The sequence below is a fragment of the Sabethes cyaneus genome, chromosome 2, assembly GCF_943734655.1.
Source record: "Sabethes cyaneus chromosome 2, idSabCyanKW18_F2, whole genome shotgun sequence".
In the NCBI taxonomy this organism is placed as follows: Eukaryota; Metazoa; Arthropoda; class Insecta; order Diptera; family Culicidae; genus Sabethes; species Sabethes cyaneus.
The window spans coordinates 167,325,883-167,353,359 of record NC_071354.1 but is presented as its reverse complement, the minus strand read 5'-3'; the positions used below and the strand labels follow the sequence as shown (position 1 = coordinate 167,353,359).

Here is a 27,477-nt window from a genome sequence, read left to right as displayed (position 1 = left end):
AGAAACTGCCGAAAAAACGCTTTTTGAACGATGGTATCTTCTTATTTTTTGTTCGTTTGAGAAATTTCCAAACCAGTTCACTGTGGTGTTCTGAAACGGTTTTTTCCATCGTCGATAAAAGCTAACTCATTGATTATCAAATCTATACAGACAAACAGGTGTAAGACCGCAGACTAATTATAAATTTAAATATTTTAAAGGCCATTTTCAGATTACTATGCTGTTTGCGAATCTCGTGTTTCTTACTAATTCGATTTTATGTTCCTTTTGAAAGTTCAGATCTCTTTTGTTAGGTGCGTGCTGACAACGAAATATATTAAAATAAATTATTTAAAGATTGAAATAAACCTGTTCGAACCTTAGTAATAAAAGTTTAGCTTAAAGTTTTAAATTTTTCAAATAAGTTTCATAGGTAAAAATATTTATGTCATCTGAAAATTTTACAGGAAAAAGCAAATATAAATTTTTCGGAATTCTATGGTAAGGATCACGTCCAAGAGTTTCCAATAGTTGTAGTATCGAACTTGATTACCAAGCAAGTTTTAATTTTTCAACAACGGGTAAGTCATCAACCAGAAAAGTCCGTTTATTCAGTGGCAAAACGGAAAAGAATGCAAAAATCAAACTGAATTTATTGTCTTTTAGATAATCACTATTCCTCTTTCGAAAGGACAGTTCTGTGTTAACATTATGGTGAATGTAACTTGGTTAAATATTAGTTTGCATGGCTGCCCATTTCCTGATACCGATCATCGAACTTTAACACTCACTTACTTGTATTCGGTGAATTGAATGGTTTAGTCAACGATTAGATTTTTTATGTGGCGAATGACATTGAACCGGTGACAGCTATTGGGTTCCGTACCGTTAGACGCTGTTTGTTTCGAATTGTACCGTAACGAGTTTTACTGGTATGAAGTAAATGGGAAAAACAAAAAAAAAACATGTAAATAAATTGTTCATGAATACAAACTTACATTGCGGGGTGAATAAAATGAGCTAATATTTAGATCGGGCTTAAGTTTACAATGGTTCTGCAACAGTTGTATAGCTAACTCCTATTGCATTAAAATTGTTATCATGATGTTTCAATTTGAATGAAAATAAGCATTGGATTCTTCCGCATCCAGCATATCTCAGCTTTTCAAGTCGGTGGTTAACCAGGTTATATTTGTGAAACATCTTAATTTTTTTGGAAAATTTTGTATGCTCTAGTACTTGTCAAGAACGCTTTTTGACTGAAAATCATTTCAGTCTGCTCAGGAATTGAACCTCACTAACCAAAAAATCAACGGTATTAAATACTTGAGTTCGTTCAATTCGTATACAGCGAAGTGACGGAATACTTAATTCCCAGGAAAGTTAATTGTTCCGAAAAATAAAGTGAATATCAGCTCTCATGCAATGCCGTAAAAAGTTAATTCTTACTTAACTTTTCTGAGCTTTTAAATTCATGGATTGTTCAAGCGTTTGTTCACAGACGAATGTTTTCCTTCTATGTTTATTTTTTATTTTTTCGGTTAATTGTCGCTTTTCCACAGTTTTATACAGAGTTGGATCATAGCAGGAAGCAAGAGTTTACTCTTGTACTAAACAGTTGCAACTACAATTTAATGAATAGATAGTTACATCAGGATGACGCAAGCTGAAAAAGCACAGGCTCATATTGAATATAAAAAGAATCTCAAGAGACAGAAAATGTGCGCGAACATTATCAAAACGTAGGCTACGAAAGGACAACACCAAAAGAGTAAAATAAACTATTTTAAACCTATTGAAAGGAAGTACCTAGTATTATTTTTTAAAATTCTTGCCATTTTCTTTCATTGAAACTTCCACATACATTAAAATGTGTTGCTTACATTCGCAAATCTGTTTTGTGCATTTTTGTTTATCGCTTTCAATGATTTTAGGACTACTCAGAAAAAAATTATATTTTTCTGTGTAAATCAACTTTATTTTTATTTCATAATCGCGGAGAACATGTTAATGCTCAAATGTATACTCAGAAAATTTCATACCAACGCTTCAAATATTTACTAAGTTTTATGGCGGTTAGAGCGATTGAAGAAGGAAAATGAAAGTTTTGAACACGTCTTTCCTAAAATTGTGCTGTCAAAATCGGTAGGCGAAATTTCCCAAAAACGGCTGAACCGATAACTTCAATTTTTAACATAAGCTTTCTAAGAACCTTTTCTAATAACTAATTGCAAAAACATTTATAAAAAACAATTTGTTGTGTTTTCAATATTGCCTGCTTCTGTAATTGACGTCCATTGCTAAACGTAAAGTGAAATATTTGAATAAATAGAAATTGCGTTTTTACTGTACTCTATCCAACAAATCTTATGTTCAATCGAAAATATCGATAATTTAACAACCATCGTTCCATTTTCTCACGTCGCGTTGCCATCACGTCGAATTTGCTAGCGCGATTTATAAGCTTATTCATAGTGGTATGAACACGACATGTTCTATAGAACGCAGTTCTCTGTCCTGGTCTCCAGTTAAGCGCTCGCGCTCGAAAACAAACGCCTAAAGCTTTGTTATACGTATTCAAAAAGCTTTGTTCGTTTTCCCTAATCGTACTGCAAGCATTGATACAGCTCTGATATTGGTGCCTTGGAAGCTTTCCAAGCTCTGAATTTATAGCTTTATGCATTATTGACTACACTGCTTCAGCACATGAAATGAAATCGTCAGTAACAGCATTAATTGAAAATCTATATATATTTTTTCGTCCCTGAATATCTAAGAAACGATTTTGTCAATTATTTTCACATTCACTAAAGCTTGTTTAAATAAGTTATAGCAAACTAAAGCATTTATTGAATTAAAATTAAAAATCACTATTGTACAACTTTCCCAAAGTTTAATATTAAACATGGTTAAAAGTGCTAGAAAGCAAGAATTAGAGAGGGAGAATTAGAAAGAGGAAATAGAGAGGGAGAGTGACTGAGAAAGAGTGGCAGAGAGAGTATACGAGAGTGTGACAGTGAAAGAGTGTGCTAGAGTGAGAAAAGGAATTAGAAGGTTCGAGAGAGAGAGGAGATAGATAGATAGATAGATAGATAGATAGATAGATAGATAGATAGATAGATAGATAGATAGATAGATAGATAGATAGATAGATAGATAGATAGATAGATAGATAGATAGATAGATAGATAGATAGATAGATAGATAGATAGATAGATAGATAGATAGATAGATAGATAGATAGATAGATAGATAGATAGATAGATAGATAGATAGATAGATAGATAGATAGATAGATAGATAGATAGATAGATAGATAGATAGATAGATAGATAGATAGATAGATAGATAGATAGATAGATAGATAGATAGATAGATAGATAGATAGATAGATAGATAGATAGATAGATAGATAGATAGATAGATAGATAGATAGATAGATAGATAGATAGATAGATAGATAGATAGATAGATAGATAGATAGATAGATAGATAGATAGATAGATAGATAGATAGATAGATAGATAGATAGATAGATAGATAGATAGATAGATAGATAGATAGATAGATAGATAGATAGATAGATAGATAGATAGATAGATAGATAGATAGATAGATAGATAGATAGATAGATAGATAGATAGATAGATAGATAGATAGATAGATAGATAGATAGATAGATAGATAGATAGATAGATAGATAGATAGATAGATAGATAGATAGATAGATAGATAGATAGATAGATAGATAGATAGATAGATAGATAGATAGATAGATAGATAGATAGATAGATAGATAGATAGATAGATAGATAGATAGATAGATAGATAGATAGATAGATAGATAGATAGATAGATAGATAGATAGATAGATAGATAGATAGATAGATAGATAGATAGATAGATAGATAGATAGATAGATAGATAGATAGATAGATAGATAGATAGATAGATAGATAGATAGATAGATAGATAGATAGATAGATAGATAGATAGATAGATAGATAGATAGATAGATAGATAGATAGATAGATAGATAGATAGATAGATAGATAGATAGATAGATAGATAGATAGATAGATAGATAGATAGATAGATAGATAGATAGATAGATAGATAGATAGATAGATAGATAGATAGATAGATAGATAGATAGATAGATAGATAGATAGATAGATAGATAGATAGATAGATAGATAGATAGATAGATAGATAGATAGATAGATAGATAGATAGATAGATAGATAGATAGATAGATAGATAGATAGATAGATAGATAGATAGATAGATAGATAGATAGATAGATAGATAGATAGATAGATAGATAGATAGATAGATAGATAGATAGATAGATAGATAGATAGATAGATAGATAGATAGATAGATAGATAGATAGATAGATAGATAGATAGATAGATAGATAGATTGATAGATTGATTCTCAGGAGTAAATTAAACGCCTGAGAAACTTAAACGCCTGAAACGACTGAAAAGAGCTGCCCTTAGGAAATACTGCAAATATCGCTCGGACCGTACCAAAGTTGACTATGCACGTGCTAACTATAACTACAAGCGCCTAAATAACAGTTTGTTTATTGCCCATAATTCGCATCTGCAGAGCTCTCTTAGATCAAATCCCAAGAAGTTTTCGACTTTTGTAAACGAACAACGGAAAGAATCTGGACTACCTTCCAATATGACTGACGGCGTTAAAGTACCGGATTCAGTCGCAGATATTGCCGACTTGTTTCGCACGTAATTCAGTAGCGTTTTTTTTTCTGATGAGATCGCCCATGCTCATGACATTGTGGCAGCCACAAATAACATTACTCGCTTAACCGTTTCCAGTTTCCCGTTCAACGTAACTAGCGATGTGGAGATCTCTGCTGGGAAACATTTGAAATCCTCAACTGGATGCGGCCCAGATGGCATTACGCTTTATACACGGACCTTTCTGCAGCTTTCGACCGTATAAACCATGAGATAGCCATCTCTAAATACCACGAATTGGGCATTCACGACAATCTGCTGACTTGGGTTCGCTCTTATCTCATCAGCATGGACTGGACTTCAGTCCGGCATGGACTGAAATTTCCGGCGTTCCCCAAGGCAGTCATTTGGGACCGTTCTTGTTTCTGCTGTACACGAATGACGTGAACATTATCCTCAAATGTTCGAAATTATCTTATGCTGACGATTTGAAAATATACTGTACAGTAAAAAGCCCTAATGACGCCCATCTCTTGCAACAGGATTTGGAGACCTTTGACGAATGATGCCGAATTAACAAGATCTCACTAAATGTGTCCAAGTGCTCAGTCATCCTCTTCGGTCGCAAACGTAACATGTATCTGCACGATTACGCTTTTCGTGAGTCGGCCCTAAAGCGCGAAACAACTGTTAAAGACTTGGGAGTCTTGCTTGACTCGAAACTAACGTTCAAGAATCACATTTCTTTCGTTGTATCCAGGGCTTCCTCGCAACTAGGATTTTTGTTCCGCTTTGCGAATAGCTTCAAGGATGTATATTGCTTAAAATCTCTATATTGCTCGCTGGTTCGTCCTATGCTGGAATACTCCGCCATTGTTTGGTCACCTTTTTATCAAAATGCAATTCATCGGATTGAAGCAGTTCAGCGCAAATTTATTAGGTTTGCTCTGCGATACCTACGCTGGCGTGACTCACGTAACCTGCCGAGTTACGAAAGCCGTTGCAATCTGATTAATTTAGAACCGCTGGAAGGAAGGCGCAGTGTGTCTAAGGCGTATTTCGTTGGCGATCTCCTTTAAGGAAATATCGATTGTCCTGAATTGCTTAGTCGCCTAGATATAAACACTAGAAAACGTAATCTTCGTTCGCACGCCTTTCTAGACAATCGACTTTCAAGAACTAACTATGGGTTGCACAAACCAGTGCTTAGTATGTGCCGGGTTTTTAATAGCTGCAATGAAGTGTTTGATTTTAATGTGTCTCGTGAAAACAATAAGCGTTGTTTTAAAAAATGTTTGTGCTAGGTTAGTTCATATATGTTTTAAATAGATATTTGTCATTAGGATTATACTTTATCTGTTGACTATAATAAATGTAAATATAAATATAATAAATGTAAATAACAAGACAGAGCTCGTGAATAATTAGAACCACTCGATGCTAATCAGCTCGAGCTCGAGCTAATGACACGCGTAAGGTAAACCAAACTCGTACAGGTCACACGCCGAAACCTGACATGTATAGCGACGAGGGAGGGAATCTGATCACAAATGAGCGCGTGGGGGTCGACAAATGACACCAGCTCATCAATGAACACTTCAATGGCGAAGTTGTAGAAGGAGGCGGAACAGAAGTAAACCTACGAGTGCTCTTGGAAGATGGTAACGTCACAGCACTTGATCTCCAAGAAGTTGAACAACAAAGTCGCCGTTAAGCAACACTTACCAATAGAGCTTTATAAATATACCCGAAAAACGCTGGCTACGACTCTCTCTGGGTTATTTTCAAAATTTGGGAGAAGGAGAAGCTACCGGAAAAATGGATGTAATTAGTGGTTTGGTCCATCTACAAAAAGGTTATCAGCTATCGAGCTATACCGCCGCCTTCAAGTTACTTTCCCAGATCCTGTTACGCCGGTTGTCACCGATAGCATAAGAAAGTTAACAATCCGGCTTTATAAAGGCTCGCGCCACTACGGACCAAATTTTTACCATCTGACAGATCTTCCAGAAATGTCGGGAGTACAATGTATTCACGCATCACATCATTATTTTTGATTGATTTCCAATCAGCATACGCATTGCGGGGTTACTCTCAAATCCCCTTGAAACGGGAGGAGTTGGGGTAAGGTGACGATTTATGCTACTGGATACCGGACACGTCGTAATGGTATACTTACGACGATTGTACGATGAAAAAAGTTCTCTTCAAAAGCCTCAAAAAGGGGACCATCGTACAGGATGGCTCGACCAGGTCGAAAACAACTCGCAACTTCTGAGACGCGCTGTTCAGTTTATCAATCAGTACAGGTGTCTTCCATATAGTTAGGATCTACCTTGTGATCACAATACGTTTTGGTCTCTGGACCAGATTGAATTAGGCCCTGTGAAATACTATCATTTTTCGACGTAGAACTACGTCTTTGTTTACTATACTGGTTTGCTACCCAGCACTTTGTGAAAACGAAAATAGAAGTGTAACGTTTGAATGGAAGATTTCAAATAGAAATAACTCCTAAACTACTGAACGAAACTGAACAATTCATATGTCGTTGGATAGATAAAATGACCAGAAATTTTATTGAGGGTGTTAGAGAGCAATTTCATCGAGGGCGTAAGAGGGGGGCTCCTATACTAATGATACACAAATTTCTTCAAAACTCGAGAACTAATCAAGCAAATGGAACCAAATTTGGCATGTGGGGTTTTAGAAGGCAGCAATTTTTTCTGTGATGTACTGAGACCCCTTTCCCTTCCCATACAAATTAAATACAAATTTCCTCATAACTCTAGAACTAATCAAGCAAATGGAATCAAATTCAGCATGTGGTGGTTTCAGAAGACAAGAAATTTTTCTATGGTGAATTGAGGAAATGAAACCAAATTTGGTATGTTGGGGTTTTGGGAGGTAAGATTTTTTTCTATGGTGTACTGAGAGCCCTTCCCCTTCTAAGAGGGGGGGCTCCCATGCAAATGAAATACAAATTTCCTCAAAACTCGAGAACTAATCAAGCAAATTGAACCAAATTTGGTAAGTGGAGGTTTTTGAAGACATTAATTTATTTTATGATGGTTTGAGACACCTCACCCCTGTGGTAAGAAAATAAAGACTCTCATACAAATAAAACAGAAATTTTTGCGTACGTGCCATATTTTCTGCTATGTGACAAGTGGTAAGCTGTGAAAGTAAAACCTTTTCGGAGCAAGACACAGTGAATCGACCCCGCTAACTTACGTGCCTGTTGCTATTCATGTCAAAAGAGAAGGACATTCGAATGACAAGTCATTAATTGTGATGAACGTGCTTTGGCTTTAATGTTATTTGTAACCAATAGACCTTTTAAAGGCCACAAGCGAGTTAAAGTAAGATTATTGAAACATGTCAAGCTACGCATAATCGTATTTAATACAATAATCTGTGGACTGGTCATTCATTACTATTTCAACCTTTATGATGTACACAAGTGATTTTTAAAAGAAATCTCTATGTCTCAATCATTGCAGGCGTTGTATTTATGAACCCCCGTCCACGTATTTTCAAATCCACCATTGCATTCAATGAAGAATTGAATCTGAATATTTCGCTCTTCTCTTTTTAGCATTCACTTAAACAATGGCACTCACAGATTCTTATAAACATACCCAGGTAGCCAATAAGCATTAGTACAAGCAGTAAATCAATCGTTTATTAGCATCCCTGGCGTTTTATACTGCAGGTTGCTGTTTATCAGCCATCTGACTGCATAACTGTTGTAAATTGGCATCCACAATGCTATTTAAATTCTTCTTGTCGGTAACCAGCTGGAAATAAGCATTGTCAGCACTGAGGGGGCTAGCAGTAAAGTAGCCGCTTATTTTGCCAAAATAGTATTAAAGTAGCATGTAGGGCAACTTAAATGCTTATTGGCTTGCGTTTAAATTGCATTAGAAATGCTTATTGGTTACCTGGGTACATATGCCAGAAATGCAGTTTACATTAGTCTTTGATCTAATGATCTGATATAGTCCTACGTCGCCCTTTCGTACAACCCTTAGAGCTGTATACATTGTAGTTTTTTGTTAATATTGTTAGTAAATGTCTGAAGGTAGAAAAAACGTCAGTCCTCCATGCTTACATGTTTGAGGGACGTTTATTCTGTTTACAGTAGCCTGAAGTTGGTGTCCACCAATATTAGAGTTATTTATTTGAATTATTTAGCTTTTGTTGAATTATTTGTTTGTTTCATGCAATAGTTTTTTTGTTCAAGTTAAATTTAGTATTAGTTTTAGGATTAAGAAAATTAAATAAAAATATCATAACAATCTGCATGCACCATTTACCATAAAAGTACCATTAAATTAGTTTTGCTCGGGACACCAACTTAATATTGTTAGCCCACCACAAGAACTGTCATCAAGTTGCTGAGTCATCGAGAGAGGGGATCACGAACACCAATGACCGCAATAGGGGATAAAAGGCGGTACGACGGCGCAAACGAGGTCTTTTTCTTGAAAAAAATCGGCCCGTGGAAGTGAAGATCAGCGGCAGCGTCGTTCCATCATTTTGAAACGCGTTTCAGTGATTGACCCGTTAAGTTGGATCCGTAGATCCGTTGCAAGATTCGCCAAAAGACTACACGAACGCTATTTCCTGGCCGGATCAGTCGATTGGGATGAAGTGTAGTACAACTGTGAACGTTTCGAAAGCTAGAACACCTAAAACGTTAAACCCCAATCGACAGTGAAAAGTCGCGAAGAAAAGATAAAGTGCGTCCTCCCACTCCCGGACACGACACGCTAGGCCACCCGTTACTCGGCCGAGTTGCCGCCCTCGATATGGCTTGCAAGTACCGTCAGTGCCCGTGCCCGCTCAGTGCCAGTGCCCGTCGTGAGACCCGTTCTCGTTGTTCCTGTCGTCGTGATTGCCAGTTCCCGTTCCAGTCGTCAGTGCTCCGACCCCGTTCCTGCCTGCAAGTCGACCACCGTTCGTCCTGGCCGCAACGAAATCGAACAGTGATATTTGAAATAAAAAAGTGCTACAAGTAAGCGTCTTTAAAGTAATCCCCTCCTCCCCCTCCAAAAGAAATTAAAAAAAATGTATGGTCTGCCTAATTAAGCTGTTTTGTGTCATCAAAGTATGAACTGAAAGTCCATTAGATTCAGTTGTTCTTTACGAAATATTTAAAAGTTCGCTTTGCACACGCCCAATGACCAGACGTACAATAGGGTTGATAGTTTGCCCAAGAAAGATCTCCCGGAGACCCGTGAAGCGACCCCGTAAAGCTGGTGAGTATAGTGTGGCTCCACCACCAACCAAGTCCGTTCGTAACACGATGTCAACTTCCTGCTTTTTTTTTTCATGTGTGGACTCATTACTGCGACCAGTTTAGTTGATCTATTGTAATATCGCCCGGGTGTTTGCTGTATGACCTGCACTGCATTTCTTTTTGCTATAATCACTATTGAGTGAGCGATATGCTTATTTTATTGCATGCGTGCTTGCGTGTATTGGGGTTTACCCTTCCTTCAAAGCTTGATCTACTTTACCCACTCATTACTCGCTGCCAGCACTATCCCATATTATAGCCGTCCCTGGCAAGGACTCATTCGTACCTCTGACCAGTACACTTAACTATAGGAGGGACATTTGCACTGTCAAGAGGCTTCAGAGGGTAAATATAGAATTCAGCACGAAGGAAGGGTAAATGGAAGGGCCTGAGAATAAACCCATGCTAAAGTCACTTGACATCGAATGGCTTGATTCTACTAAGATTCGAACCCACGACCACTCGCTTGTCAAAGCAGACTCGGTAACCTTGCGGCTACGGAGCCCCCCTTCCTGCTTAAATGCCCACGACTCTCTTTTGCCGACGATCTGAAGCTGTATGCTAAAGTCGATAGTCCGTCCGACGCCGCGTTCCTGCAAGAGCAGCTATTGATTTTTGCGAAATTTGAAAATTGCGAAATTTTGAAGCTGAGGGCCACTGTGGAGTTTATTTTATACCTGTAAAATTAAAATGGTATTGATTGGTTCACTAATTTTTGAAATTATTACTCGCTAGTTGGATAGTTGGATAATTTCATAATATACTTTTCAAAATCTTCCAGGTGTTTTTCCTATTTTAATTATTCCGTAAAAAAGTATCGACGACGTAGGTCTTGGACGTGATTTTTTTTAAATCATAGTTTTGTTTGAATCTGTTAATCAGTAATCATACGCTACTCGCGTAGAAATATTAAAAACTACGTAAGTAAATTTGTATAACAAGTTTATAGTTTATTAGAGAGAGTAAAATTAATCCTATTTTTTATTTACATCCACCCTAATGAACAAAACTACTGCACTGAACATTACCGTCAACTGCTGTCGCAGAAGAGACTTGAACAGAAAAGCTTCGCTAGCTTGAATGTCGCGCGGTTCACTGATTTAGCCGCCATGGCATAGCGACTCAGCTCGCAGCGCGGCTGAGCTTTCCGTAGAGATTTGTTATGATGGTGCACTTCAAGCGCCTACAGCTTGGACCGGGCGGTGCGGTGTCAAAAAGCGGTAAGTACCTTCGCGTTCGTCGCGCCGGAATTCGCGTTGGTAGTCGTGCACAGCACCGTCCAGCCGTGTTATTTCTTTGTTGAAATTCATCCGCCGATCGTTTAGTTCGCGTTTGACAGCGGGACAGTGTAGTTCGCAAAGTGTTTTCTTACGGCAACTGTCGGTTCGTTTGGTTTAAAGCTCAACGTTTATTTTTTTTTCACTGTTTTGTGTACAAGAGTTCTATTTCGCTTTTCTGCTACAGGTGAGTTGCTGGCGGCATCTCTTTCCAACCATTGGTCTGACAATGCAGACACAGAGTTGTCGCCACTTTCGGGCGGCTAAAGGGATTGGGAAGGTGCAGGTTTGGCTACCTCTTCCTCCCACCGAATGCGCGTTTTGTGGATCTGTATGGAAAGATGACTCAGAACGCTGCTGCAGTTAAATTGCAGTTGAAGAAGTGATTTAAGTGAAGTGGCGACTATGTTTTTTTCTCCATTAATGTTACTCGGTGATGATTGTTGCGAAAGGGAAAAGTGTCCATCGCTTGAAAAGGTGGGACTAGCTTTTTAGATCTTTCCCGCCGATTGGGAGATGGTTTTTTCGTCGATTGTGCACTCGGTGAAAATGATTCCAGCGGCCGGGTGTCAAGTGAAATAAGCAAAAATCGTGTCTTTTCGACCATTTGGGACGACCAGCTGGTGCGGAAAGGCTAATGTGCAGTGTTTAATGTATCCGTAGTGCTTTAGCGGGGTGGATGAAGAATTAAATATCGGAACGACTGTTCGGATGGATGGACGGACGGACGGGTGGAGAATATTAAATTCTGGTCGGTTATGCAAAGCAGTTTAATGTGAGCTCAAGAGCGGTGACTTCAGCGCATAAGATTCGGGCGTGACGTCAGACCACGAACCTTCTGGCGGTGAATTGATTAACGGCGCTTAAAAAATGAGCAGTAAAAGCCCACACAGCAGCGAACCAGAGCATAACTACGTGCCTACGAATTTATAATTAGTGATCTTTCAAGCTATGAGTGGCGGAAACACGGCTTAAACGATGATGATTTTAACTGACAGAGCTTGTTTATGTTTCGTGAGTTTCGAAAAATGCTTTAAACTAGTTAATGTGTTTTTAAAGTCGATTACATTTTGACTCGAAAATGCATTTATTTTGTTGGCATGTTTCGTGATCTGAAATCGAGGCAAAAAATAGCATTTATAAATTTTACTAACGCAAAATTTGTTGTATAAATTATTTATAATACCTGGTAAGTAAATTATTTGTTTCATAATAAGACTACTTAATTCTACTGCCTTGCGATAACTCCGTGTAAAAAGTCATTGATCTCTTGAAGCAAACTTCAACACTGTTTCTAGTGTAGTATCCTTTTCTGGAGTAAGATTTTAAAGGAATACTTCAAAATAGTGCAAATAGTTTAAACATTTTTACTCCAGCTTTATAACATTAATACAAAATGCAAAACTTTTCCACATCACAGAACTTTATTTCTATCTGCCACTTGAAGATGACATGATTGAGTTGATCGATTTACGTTTTTGCACCACAAATTGTGTAACTGTTAGATCAAAGTGTCATGTAATGAAATTTTTGAAACATCGATGAATTTTAGCAGCTCAGCGAAATGTTTATGCAAAGTGTGTCACGAGTTAAGATAAGTTTGACAGATTACCGTAAGACTGTAGTTGATTCTTTCGTTTAGGAGTAATAATGTTTGTTTTGAAATTCACATGAATGGACGAATTCACGATATATTGACCAACACCAATGAACCCCGGGACATACTACACTGTTGCGCTTTTTCGTAATTGCAAAATTCATCGAACAACGATATCGAAATTCTTTCAATAATACATCATAATTGGTTGAGAATTGCAATGGACCTCCAATAACGAGCGTTATTGTTATTCAAGTTTTCTAAGAAAAACCTCCTAGATCTAAAATGTTACCAATTAATTTTATTGCTTTGTTAAACAGTAAGTTCATCCAACGAAATTAGTGTTAGACAGTATACCAATTAGTCTTGGTATTTTGTTTTCCTCTTTTTTTGCCGCTGCGCCATTTCCGAAGGTCTGCGCTAAGTCTAGTCGCTCGTAAACAATCAATATCGATACCCGTTTTCAGAGTATGAGGTTGTTTAAAAAGCGGGAACATCGAACTTATGTAATCCTGTTAATATTACGCAATTGTTTAAATATCTGCCTCACGAGCCTGAGAGAGAGATTTAGTGCCATAGCAACTTGCTTGACCGGTGTTTTTTTCATTTCATCTGTCAGTGTTTCTCAATCGCAATGAAGCTGAAATGATCGTAGTCAATCAAAGAAACTTTCAAGTGACCATATATGCCAACGAAAAATAAGTCATCATCGTATCTGAAATAAAATATTAATCACATTGACTTCTGTAACAGTGACAAACATATTTGCCAATCAGCGTCATAAAATAAAGCACGGCAAACGGATAGTCAACACCTATTTTGTGAACACTTCCCACACTGACCTCCATTCCATCCTCGGCGGGTATTTTAATCCGTCACCGCACTATTATTGTAAAAATTATGAACACCTTCACACTATGAGTCGTCGTCAGCAACCATCGCATTGCGAGCCTACCGCGCAATCGATCAATTCGACCAGTGTGATAGTATGCGAGACATGGGACCCGACATATGTTTGCTGTAAGCAATAACATTCCGCTACAGTTGATTGTGGGTGCGCTCCACAGAACATGCTTCTGTTCGTCATCACACTCACTAGCTTCTACCCACGAGCACAAGCTAACATTCACTATGGCACAGACCACAACAACTACAGTCAGGTTGCGCGATCGCATACGATTGAATCAGAGTTCTGTGGGAGTCTGATAGTATTTACGGTTCAGCTAGAAGGTAGCAATTTAAACATTCCTGCGTGGTCACTCTGGGGCAGACTCTCGCGTAAATACACATACCTACGCGCGCAAGCATAACCCACGAAACTGTGGCAGAAAGTATGCCGGTAGGTATGTTATATCGGACGAAAAAAAACTGTAACAATTATCTCACCCATGCTCGTTAGACGAAAAGGAAAGTAGTTTCGCTTTTATCATCCCGCAACGCATTTACTGCTAGCGAAAGGCTAGCAATAATGCGACACTCGGGACACAGGGTTCGTCGCTTGGCTCCTTGTGGTTTTCGATCACCGAACTTACCGACTAACCGTGGCATGCATGCCAAATATGGCAGCGGGAAGGTTTTGTTGCGTTCAATTTCGAAACACCGAAACGGTGCTGATTGAAATGAGCTGAAGCCGTTTAGCCGCCATCGCTTCCCACGCGCGGACACACCGGCAGTAGGCAACCCAGCCACCAGTGCTTTTTGAGCAGTAGCAGTGGTAACGGCTGCCCAGGATTGATGACGAGAACATTCGCTTGTCAATAGTTGATTTTAATGAACTTGTACCTACTGTGGATTAGGATCACAATATCGAGTTCCTTTTATTTATACCTTGTGATAAAAACATATTTAGTGAGTTATTCTATGTAAAAAATTTAATACTGAAACTTTTGTTAAGCTTTTTATAATATTCATAAGTTCTTCCGTAGACGAAATTTATGTCTAATTGAAATTCGTCTTTATTCCACGCGTATTTGCTACGGCCTTATAAAGAGTTAGAGTTACTTGCAGCTAATTTTTGGCATATTTCGATTATATTGCTGCCCTAGAACAAATGTAAGATTAATCAAAAGCACTGTGTAAATAAAATTTATAAGAACCAATGAAGTTTCACGAAACGGCAAAATTTTAACTGGTCGGTTTGGCTGTTCGTCAACTGAACTGTAAATATCTTTCGAATTATTCTGTTACAATAAATGGTGCTTTTGAACCTATACACATTTCGGAAGATAGGTGAAAATTAGTGTTAATACTAAACGAACCACGCGGTGTCACTAGTCTCTTCAGCTAGTGTCTCCAAAAATCCTCTCGTTGTCTACGCGGTTACTCGGCAAACCTGCTAGTCCTTAGTTGAAGTGGCTTCGGGTCACGTAGCTAATAGTTTCACAGGGGTTTGCTGTCGACAATCGACACAATATCCCCGTTCTCGATTTGTTTTACGAATTGAAGCCGATTCTTCTGAGTCAAAGAGAGTAGATAGCGTCCATGATTGCTTCAGTATAGCAGGTCTATCGTCGAATTCGATTGGGGTCTTAATCCCAATAGAGAACCCTATCAGCAAATGTTTTAGTTTTATGGATGGTATTGTTATCTAGCGTGATATCAGTGAGCTGTCTCGAACTTAGTATCTTTTCTGAGGAGTGAAGCGCAGAATTTTATCCGCAGACAAGCACAAAATGTTCAAATCGTCGATAGTCTTCTTGACGGTTTGTTTGTACGGTTTCCAGTAGCCGCCAAAATGTGGCTCAGAAACGAACTCAATGAAACACCGGATTTCACAGTTTTTCGGGTTAATGATAAGGAAAATTGAAAAGTACCGTCTGTTAAGGTACTTCACTGATCTTTCCCTTTGCCGAAGCCATATTTAGAAACATGGCTCTTTGTCGCGTACACCGCGTTTTATAAGGACCCACAGACTTACTTACTTGAGCAGACTTACTTACTTACTTACACCGGTCCGGCAGAACAAAGGGATGAAGTCATAGATCTCCGCTGCTGACGGTTACCCGCCATGGCTTTTACCTGTCGCCAGGACACGTTCTCGTCTACAGCCCGGATGTCGTTGGCTAAGCTCCGTCGCCATGAGCCTCAGGGTCTGCCGCTTCTACGCTGTCCTTGTGAATTCCAGTCGAGTGCTTCTCTGCAAACCTCGTTCGCTCCTTTCCTCAAGGTGTGTCCAATCCACTTCCACCTATGTTCACGAATTTCCGTGGCTATCGGCCGTTGATGACACCGACGATGGAGTTCCTCATTGGATATCCAGTTATCAGGCCACCAGGCACGAATGATGTATCGCAGGCACCGGTTAATGAATACCTGCAGTTTTTGCGTTGTCTCCGCTGAGACACAACACGTTTCGCAGGCATACAGCAGTACGGATTTAACGTTTGAATTAAAGATTCTTGTTTTCGTACGTAGAGTGATCTGGTTTGAGCACCAAATGTTTCGCATACCTGCAAAGGCACCCCTGGCCTTCCTGATCCGTGTGGCTATATCTGTCTTGGTACCACCATCGGGCGTTGTTTGGCGACCAAGCTATTGAAAGGCGTCTACCTGCTCAACTTGTTGTCCCGCTACTGTGAAGTTGGTGGAATTAGCAGTGTTCACTACCATTGACTTAGTTTTCGCTACATTGACTGTAAGATCTGCTGCCTGAGAGCTCTCGGAGAGGTCATCTAACTTGCTCTGCATATCGTTTCGGCGTTGTGCGAGCAAGATAATGTCGTCGGCTAAGTCGAAGTCATTTAGCTGCTCCATCGTTAGAGGATTCCAAGGCAATCCTCGATTTGGTCTACTGTCAATTGCTCCAACTAATATCTCATCCATAACGATGAGAAACAGAAGCGGTGATAAAATGCAGCCCAGTCTCACGCCAGCAGTAACCCTTATGGGGTCGGACAAGACGCCGTCGTGCAAAACCTTGCATGAGAACGCCTCGTACTGAGCCTCGATGAGATGGACTAGCTTATCTGGAACTCCTCTACGCCTAAGTGCGCCCCAGATGTTTTCGTGGTTGAGTCGGTCGAACGCCTTTTCGAAGTCAACGAACACCAGCAGAAGAGAGTCCTGGAATTCGTTGATCTGCTCCAATATAATGCGGAGCGTTGTGATATGGTTTACACATGATCGGGCAGCACGGAATCCAGCTTGCTGCCGCCGGAGAGTGGCGTCGATCTTCTCCTGGATCCGCTTGAGTATTACCTTACAGAGTACTTTAAGAGTAATACAGAGCAACGTGATGCCACGCCAGTTACCACATTCAGTTAGGTCTCCTTTCTTAGGGACTATGACCAATATGCCCTGCATCCAGTCCACCGGAACAGTTGCGGTTTCCCATATATTGCTGAAAAGCTGATTATAAAGTACACTGTTCACTATTCGTTTTACATTTACCGAAGCGGACGGTTTACCGAGATTTACTATAACTATTCGACTTTTAGCAATAGCCCGTGGTAGATGAATGGATCTCGGGGTTGCTCAAGGGACTTATTTCTTCCGTCGGCGATAGCCCGATTGGGGTCGCATTGAGTACTCTAAGTCTGAAGTCAGAATGGCTTGCTTTATTATTTGAAGGGTTTGCTTTTATAGTTAAATTTTGGTGGAAAATATCGGTAATGCATATCGATATTTTCCTTATTCTAAATGCATTCTTAAAGCTAAAAAGAGATAGACTACTGGGACAGAAAGATTCTTTGTTCGATACATTTGGTTCTGGAATTGTAATTCGAATCCTTACACCGAGTCACATAGGCCACCGACAGGTCGGAGAGCCAGCTCAGCAGAATGCGTGCACTTGTAAAGTGTATGCATGGCGCTGGTGCTTGCGTTCGGTACCCGCCGTGTGTCTCAATACGGTCGGAGTTGTCTGTTTTGTTTTGACCTGTTGCATAATATTTATTTACATGATGATGTGTATGGCTAGGGTAGAGTACGGATAGTACATGATGCATCATCTGGGTTGACAAAGATGGGTCAGCTTTGAGCATTTCGGTTGAAATACGATCTATCCCTGGCGCTCTATTGGATTTCATACTCTTGATGGCTGCTACAATTTCATCCAACGATAGCGCCTCCGAGTTCACACGATTGATTCGACGAACTGCAATCGTCATACGCTGCTGGTTTTGTTGGTCTCTGACATTTGAAACTCGGAAGAGTTGTTCAAAATGTTCACTCCATCGCTTAAGCTGTTCTGTACGGTCAGTCAATAGCTGACCAGCTCTGTCCTTTAGCGGCATCTCTGTATTCATCCTGTCACCACTAAGGCGGCGAGAAATAACGTTTAACAAACGGATATCGTCATTTGCGGTGGTGGTTTCTCCTTGTTCGGCTAGGGAGTGATGCCGGCTTTCTCCTCTCTCCACTCGTCGATCTTCCTCCAAGTTTCATTCGAGATGCACTCCCTCCGCACGCTGCGTGTTTTGCCGAGGGTTTCATCACTGGTCGTGATGAAGACGTTCTTTCGAGTTGTTCGACAAAAGCCCCCTTTTCACATCAGGTTTTTCCAATCGGCAGATGTCGTAACGGCACCCAACTTGCTCCTCCCGTCGTTGAACACGTGCGACGTCCCAACTTATCTCAGCGGTAACTGGATGATGGTCAGATGCAATATCAGCGCTGTGTTTGTTGCGTACATCAAGAAGGCTCCGTCGCCATTTTGGACTGATGCAGATGTGGTTGATTTGGTTTTCTGTTCGGCCGTCGCGGGAAACCCACGTGACCTTATGTTATTACCACAGAGTTCTGTAAATAGCTTCCGGTTTTCCCTCATTTCTACTAGGCCATGGCGTCCCATGACCCGTCCAAGGTCCGCGTTGTTTGGACTAACCTTCACATTGTAGTCGTCAAAGAGGATTTGGGTGTCACCCTTCGGGAATTTCTCAACCGCGCTGTTCAACGAGCTGTAGAAACTTTCTTTTTCCTGCAGGTAGGCAGCATCTGTTGGCGTTTAGCACTGGATTGCTGTAAGGTTTCTAGCCCGTGTTCTAAATCTGGCAACGAATACTCTTTCGTTTAACGGTTCCCACTTCGTCAGGGTCGCATGTACCCCTGGGCTCAGTAGGAATCCAACTCCTCTTCCTCGAGTAGCATTTTCACTTCGTATTCAAGAGTAGTGCAAGATTTGTCTGGATGATGTCTTGTGTTCGCTAGTACCCGGCCAGCGGACCTTGCTCAGCCTCAGGCTCGGTTACAGTAAGCCGTAAGGTTGTTAGCCTAAGGTCCCTATATCCCTCATGGGCCTACCATCTGGCCTACCGAATGGGCGGGAGCCACAGTGCACCATTCTCTGTTTGCGTACGACACTGTAGATTGCGTATCCCACCCGGAACTACGTGCTGACTAATAATCCTCTTATAGCCCTGTTCCTGTAGTTATTCCTGCATAATAGTTGTTGGTATCATAAGGACTGTATCGAAAAGTAGTTAGCAACTTTTAAAATATGAGTAATGGAAAAACTAATTGATGAATATGTTAAAGGTGTGATACTCTGCAAAAATCCTCTAAGTAAAAATCAATTCGCGTATCGAAGTGGCATGTCAACAGTTACTGCTCTTCATTCTATCGTAAATAAAATAAAAAAAACTTTTGAAGCCAAAGAAGTCTTACTAGCAGCATTTCTGGATATAGAAGGAGCATTTGATAATGCTAACTATGTCTCAATGGAACATGCAATGAAAAGACATGGTTTTGCAAACTGCTTGGTTGAGTGGATTGTTAAAATGCTATCGAAACGAGAGATACTTTCCAGTATTGGAGAATCTTCATTAAAAGTTATAGCTGTTAAAGGTTGTCCACAAGGGGGAGTTTTGTCTCCACTACTTTGGTCGTTGGTGGTAGATGACCTTTTGAAAAACCTGGAATTGCTAGGGTTTGAAGTGATTGGTTTTGCGGACGACGTCGTCATTATAGTCCGTGGAAAATTTGATACAACAGCAACAGTCTCAGAACGAATGCAAACAGCATTACGTTTCACCCTTTCATGGTGCAAAAAAGAAGGACTGAATATAAATCCTAGTAAGACCAGAATTGTACCATTTACAAAAAGAAATAAAACTAACTTCATAACTTTGCACTTAGACCAAACTCCTCTACCGTTTTCTACAGAAACTAAGTGTCTTGGAATTACTCTAGATAAAAAACTCAACTGGAATACACATATCGAACAAGTGATCAACAAAGCTACTAGTGCTATTTGGGCATGTTAAAGAATGTTCGGTAAAAAATGGGGTCTAAGGCCAAAAATGATACATTGGATTTACTCGGCTATAGTGAAACCTAGAATCACATATGCAGCATTAGTTTGGTGGCCGAAAACGAAATAAAAAACGATTCAAAGATTCCAGATTCCTTTCCAAGTTTAAGGAAAGCTGCAAAGGCTCGCTACTATCGTTATAATAGGAGCAATGGGTACTACTCCGTCTAAAGCCCTAGATGCTCTATTAAATCTGCTGCCATTATCTCTAGATGCCGTTAAAAACGCAATAAGACTCAGACGAACCAAAAATCTTTTCAGTGGTGATCTAAAAGGCCACCTAAGCATCCTAAAGTAATTTGAAATTAATCCTCTTATTTTTCAAGCTGAAGATCTAATGGAAAAAAAATTCGATTTTGACCATTTATTTAGTATCCATGAACCAGATCGTAGTGAATGGGAACGAGGGGGCCCCTATGTCAGAGATGGTTCAATAACTTTTTACACTGATGGTTCGAAATTGGCAGACCGAGTGGGGGTTGGCATTTCTGGTCCTGGACTGAATAGGTCAGTGGCAATGGGCAAATGGCCAACGGTCTTTCAAGCCGAAATATATGCTATTCTAGAATGTACTTCGATCTGCTTGAAGAGAAAATATAGGTATGCAAATATTTGTATTTTCTCAGATAGTCAAGCAGACCTGAAAGCTCTAAAATCTGTTGCTTACACTTCCAGATTAGTCTGGGACTGTGTAAAACTGCTTCAACAGCTATCTACACACAACAGGGTAAACCTCTTTTGGGTTCCCGGGCACTGTGGTATAGAAGGTAATGAAAGAGCAGACGAGTTAGCCAGATCTGGATCTGCTATGGAATTTATAGGCCCCGAACCTTTCTGTGGGGTATCCAATAGTACGTGCAAGATGGAACTGAAAAAATGGGAAGAGAATCCGGTCATATTGAACTGAAATAATACTCTATCAGCCCGTCATGCAAAACGGTTTATAAAGCCAAATGCCTCAATCACGCAAAAGCTATTGAATCTTTCAAAAAAAGATTTGAGTACTTTTAGCGGAGTGGTTACTGGTCATTGTCCAAGCAAATATCATCTGAAGGTAATAGGAAAGCTTAATGATGATAGATGTCGTTTCTGCAATCTAGAGTGTGAAAGTGCTCTTCATATACTGTGCGAATGTACGGCATTATTCAATAAAAGGCGCAAGTTTCTTGATAAAGTTCTCCTCAGAAAATAGTACAATTTATTCTCAACATATTACCGTGTTGGGATGATGCCTTCAATTAAAATAACAATTACTAAACAACATAGTAGCTGTTCATAAGTAAAGGCATACAGCAAAAGAGGACACACCACAATAGATCAAAGAACTGGTCGCATTGGTCCAAGGTCCCCAACAAGGAAAAAAACTTTTAAAATGATTTTACTCAAAACTGGGCGAAGTAATTTTTATGTGAGTGCAAGCAAAAGTTTGTTCAAATATTTACAAAGAGTTGTGCAATCGATTTGTTTCGATTATTCTTTTACTTTTCGTTATGTCTCGGATTGATTTTGAAATCAGAAAAAAAAATTGTGCACACTTGGTGTTTTTTATCAACCAAATCTCAAAACGGTTTAAAGTGCATCACACAAGCGTAAAAACATCATCGATAAATAAGGAAGAGTTATCCTTTAAGGACCTGCCTTGGTCCGGAAGAAACTCTGGTTCCAGTTAGCCCCCGGTAGAGAAGTAATAACTCATATTAAACGACACCGATTGGTAACAAAGTCTTATTTACTTACTTACTTAATTGGCCTAACGTCTTATGACAAGGCCTGCGCAGTATAATTTCTCCATCTGTTTCGGTCCATGGCAACTGATCTCCAGTTCCGCGGGCACCCAGTGCTCGCCAGATCTCGCTCCACCTGGTCTTGCCACCTCGCTCGCTGTGCCCCTCTTCGTCTTGTTCCTACCGGATTTGATGCGAAAACCATTTTTGCAGGATAGTTGTCCGGCATTCTAGCAACATGAAAGTCTTATTTGGCTAAAATAAATATAAGAAGCATTACGATAATTTAGCGAATTAAGTCAGGAACTCCGTAAAGCCATACAAGAACCATAAGGTATCTAATAAATCCGGAAAGTAACAATCTCGAGCCTAAATAAGGGCACGGTAACTATTCAAAGTTCGAAAGACACCAAACCGGAGTGACAAACAGCACTCGTGCAAGGAAGCTGTATATGAAGTAGCTCAGAACATTGTTCTGCATTGTGATGAATGATGAAACCTAGATCAAGACAGACACTCTAGAACCACCGTGAAGAAGCCTTTGGGTAAGGGAGAAGAGGTTCCCGTATGAAAACAAAATTGTTAATATTAATCTAAAGTGCAATGTTTATAATGCGAAAAAGTCATATCGATTCGTCGTCATGAAGAAAAGCGATTCACTGCTCTGGCTTGAAGTAGTTTTTAAATCAACAGAAGAAACCATTCAAAGTTGATTCAAGTTGAAACTAGCAATAAATGAATTTCACACCACCGTGATAGGCCCATAAAGTTAACATCGGAAGCGGCTAGAGAAATTCCGGTTCCCGGTCGCATTGTTGTCCGGTTATCAGCATTCAGTTGTCGCATTTCATTGTTCAACTTGGTCATCCTCTGGCGGCTGGCCGCAAATTTCCGAGCTGCAGTGAGTGCATCACAGCAAGACGCTTTAAGAAGTAGGTATAGGCAGTAGAAAAAAACAACAAACCAGCAAAAAAACCGCACATCGACGGTTCACACTTCTGCGAATGTCGTCTACCACAAGACCTCTCCGTGGTGCAAAGTATAATATGCCAACCACGCCACACCGTGCCTGTGCTTGTGTGCGAGGATAAATTCTCCTCCCGATTTATAGCCCGGAATGGTATGATACGAATTAATCTTTCCAGCAGCACCAACACATCACGCTGCTGTTCTGTCTGAAGCCATGATCTTTAACCGCGGCCGTGTCCTTGTATTTCTCCCAAGACCATCATCATTCGCGACAACAATGCAAACCATGAACTACTGATTCGGACAGATTACCCAAGAAGAGCATGAATAAGTGGGTTTTCAATTATAAAGAACCTTCAACAAAATGCGAGTTTTAATTGAATTAAACTGATTAATTTAAAGTATCGTGGCAGTGATTATTTTCCATGTTTAACGGGTCTAAAATTAGCTTATCAATAGCACTGCTTTACAAAGTGATTCACGTCAATTACATTCCATATAAATCTTAGGAATGTAGCTCAATCCCCAGTAAGCAATTCGAAGCATCCGACCCCGTAGAAGGAAACCACATTTCGAAGAATCATTGTTATCACGAGGCGGGTTGCCAATACCTACATACTTGGTACACTTTGGTGTTCAATGGCGTGCAACTTCAATTGTTACAGCTTGCCTCGCCCTAAGCAAACGGTGCAGGGTAAAAAGTACCTTCACAGTTTGATAATTCAATTTGCAAATGGAAACATTTTTCTGTTTTTCATAGTACCCCGAATTTCCCATCTATTATTTGCAAACGTTAACTGTGTCTGTGGGCCACGATGGGTTTGCGTTAGACCTTCACGAAATCACGGATAACAAACTGGGGGGAACACCACAATAGAAGAAAGAGCGAAAAAGAAGACAACGCTAATCCCGGCTAACAGCAGCCAGCACAGTGGTGGACTGCAGCGGCACGAAAAGCAGCAACGTTTTGTAGGCATAAGCCTTTTGTTAGCGGATCATCTGTCAGAAAAATTGCGTGCCACGATTTGTAGGCATATTGAATAAGTTGTGGTAGGGTAGAAAAAAAAAAACAAATTGGATGTACATAAATACTAGCAGCGTACGCCTTGACCGATAGAAACGATGTTCTCCACTTTGCTACCCTAGTCAAATGGTTTAGTTGCAGTGAAAGGTGTACGCAACACAGAAGTGGCAATTAATGTTTTTCAATTTAATTTTAACTGCATGTAAAAATATTAAACGAAATTATCTATAGACGGCTTCTATTGAAATGAAAAACAAAATGAAAAAAGAAAAGGTGATTTTGGACACATTCAGAAATTAGGTTTGATTAAACAAAAAACAAAAAACAGAAAACAGAAAACAGAAAACAGAAAACAGAAAACAGAAAACAGAAAACAGAAAACAGAAAACAGAAAACAGAAAACAGAAAACAGAAAACAGAAAACAGAAAACAGAAAACAGAAAACAGAAAACAGAAAACAGAAAACAGAAAACAGAAAACAGAAAACAGAAAACAGAAAACAGAAAACAGAAAACAGAAAACAGAAAACAGAAAACAGAAAACAGAAAACAGAAAACAGAAAACAGAAAACAGAAAACAGAAAACAGAAAACAGAAAACAGAAAACAGAAAACAGAAAACAGAAAACAGAAAACAGAAAACAGAAAACAGAAAACAGAAAACAGAAAACAGAAAACAGAAAACAGAAAACAGAAAACAGAAAACAGAAAACAGAAAACAGAAAACAGAAAACAGAAAACAGAAAACAGAAAACAGAAAACAGAAAACAGAAAACAGAAAACAGAAAACAGAAAACAGAAAACAGAAAACAGAAAACAGAAAACAGAAAACAGAAAACAGAAAACAGAAAACAGAAAACAGAAAACAGAAAACAGAAAACAGAAAACAGAAAACAGAAAACAGAAAACAGAAAACAGAAAACAGAAAACAGAAAACAGAAAACAGAAAACAGAAAACAGAAAACAGAAAACAGAAAACAGAAAACAGAAAACAGAAAACAGAAAACAGAAAACAGAAAACAGAAAACAGAAAACTGAAAACTGAAAACAGAAAACAGAAAACAGAAAACACAAAACAGAAAACAGAAAATAGCTATTAGTCTTCCGAATTTTTTTGCAATTTGGTTTATATGCCACAAGGGGTCATTGATGCACAGTAGGATATTTGTAAAATTAATAAAAATGCATGTGTTCCTGCCAGGGCTTCAACCGATCCTTTTTTCTTCCGCAGTCACACCAACGTAGGGGAATTGTGTATAACGTGCCCCCCCTGGCCAATGTGCCCTCACTTCATTTTTCCTTAAACAAGCGAAATTAATATGCAAAACCACCCAGAAACCATAGTATTTGATGGAACTAGCCTACTATGCAAGTATGACAGTTGTCACATGCTGTAAAAAACAAAACAAAAATAAATTTGTTTTTGAGCAGCTTCCCATGTAACTTTTGGCGTCATTTCCATAAGCTATTTTCTTGTCAAAATCTATAAATAACCGGTTGTTGCGATTCGATTGCGTGAAATGAACTTCAAAAAGACATCCCTGCCAAAAATGGCGGTTTGAAACGCTTGATTTGCTTTAGCATTTAATATTTTTCCAAATAAGTAAAAGCAGGCCAAAATGCCCCACTTGCGGTGGTGCAATTTGCCCCCCTTGCAAATGTGGCTATAAACATATGTAAACAGATCTAAGTTGAAGTCAATTGCCATTATTTAATTCATTTAGTATTGTAGAGTAACCGTGGTGCGAATAATTTATTACCAACGTCCAAATTCCAGGTAATTCAACTACGCGGGCGAAATGCCACAGCTGCGGTATAATGTGCCCCACGCAGAAAAGAAAAAGTGCACCAGAAGGCCGAAACTAGGTTTAGTTTATATAAAAATACGATATTTTGAAGACAAAGGAAATAGTTTTACTTTCTACAAAATAGAGTTGGTCTGTCACTGGTAGATATACTCAAATTACCGAATTGGGTATATTATACCGCAGGTGGGGCATTTTACCCCGCGCAGACGAGAAACAGAATATTTGGGTGCTTTTATTAATAATTCCTAGTATATTTATTCCACAATACTGAATGGAATAAACAATTGTAATTGGTTGTCAGCTTAAATACCAACATATACTCGTAGTTGTCACGTTAATTTGGGGAAGCATAACAGAGATACATCCATTTATTCTTAAGGGGGGCACATTATACACAATTCCCCTACATTTAAGTTCACAACGTCCGTTTAGTGGTGGAATACGAACACTATGTATAACACAACTGGCAGTTTGCTCAGTCAAACGCCGATTGAACGCAGTAGAAGGAATGCGTTCTATACCCTATTTGCAGTGTTGGGCACCGCTAATTCGCTAATTCGCTAATATATGCAAATATACAAATTAGTAATAATTTGTACAGATCACAATGCAAGTTGTTACGAAATGTCCAAAAATAAATAGTGACTGTTTGTTTGCAGTTTGCGATTAGTGATTAGCGAAATTTCCTCGTTTATCGAGCAAATTGTATCGGTTAGCGAATTAGCGAATTAGCGGTGCCCAACGCTGCCTTTTTGACATTTTCGTTTCGATCAAGTTGCCTTTACCGTTTGGAGCAGCGAATGAAAAAACAGTCAAATGATTGGCAGTCACCACGTTAACGAAAAGCAACCGCGCTGTCGTATATTTAATTCTACAAAAAAAAACAACTACTAGGGTAACTGGTGGTAAAATGCCCAGTCGGGGCAAAATGCGCCGCTGTCATATTTCACGAATTACTCACTTTTAAACTGTAATTAAGGTGCCAATCGCTTCTATTTTACATTACAAACTTGTGTTGAGCATATAAGCTTTCTAAATTACATAAATCCTATGAAAAAACAAAATTATTATTTGCCGTCTTATTTCTTACAATTTTCGCAACTTTTTTCGTAAGACATTACGCCACCAATAAACAATATTACGTATCTGTAAATGGCTCTTGTTTTGAATAATGGTCTCGGTATCCAGCAGCCAATGTAAAATTGCTAAATTGAATTATTATTTATGTGATTTAAACGATTTTTTTAAACAAGTTCTAGCGGGGCAAAATGCGCCGTGAGAAGCATGAATTTACTTGCAGTGCAACCAAACGTTAATCGATCTAGTAGCCCATACACTTTTAGGCAAACGTCAAAACGTTGTAAAAGCAAAAGGCAAAGTGTTGTTTTAATTCTGATTCGCTCCGAAAAACCCAGTTGAGATGTCGCGAAACTACATAAAAAACCCACCGTCGGTCTTGGCCGGATCCTGCCACTTGCGGCGGTAGTGAAAACCAGTGAAAAACAGTGAAAGACGCGTTGCCGGCAAGGTACCAAGAAAAACTCTTGTGTGATATCTTAGCATCGACCGCTCCAGCGAAGATGGACCTGGCGAGGCGATTGCAAAACCGCGATCCGGAATAACAGATTTAACAAGTAGGTAGGTCGTCACACTGTTCTGAGTCGTGTCTGGTTTGCATTAAAATAAAACAGACAGCGAATTTTGCCAATTTGTTGTGGTGCATTTTGACCCTTTGTTGTGGTTCGTTTTGTACACACCTATGCGCATTTTACCCCTAACGAATCTGAAAACAAATTTTCAAATGTCTTATATAATTTCACAATTCAAACGTGTTTTAT

At 39.2% G+C, this 27,477-nt stretch overlaps 1 protein-coding gene across 1 annotated transcript in view; it reads left to right on the top strand.

The window, feature by feature from the left end:
* The first annotated feature begins 11,350 nt into the window (after window positions 1-11,350).
* LOC128738108 (filamin-C) overlaps window positions 11,351-27,477 on the top strand; it is a 133,734-nt gene continuing 117,607 nt past the window's right edge. Inside the window, exon 1 of the mRNA XM_053832963.1 lies at window positions 11,351-11,457. The gene's annotated coding sequence lies outside the window, so the exon portion shown is untranslated. The remainder of the gene's footprint in view (window positions 11,458-27,477) is intronic.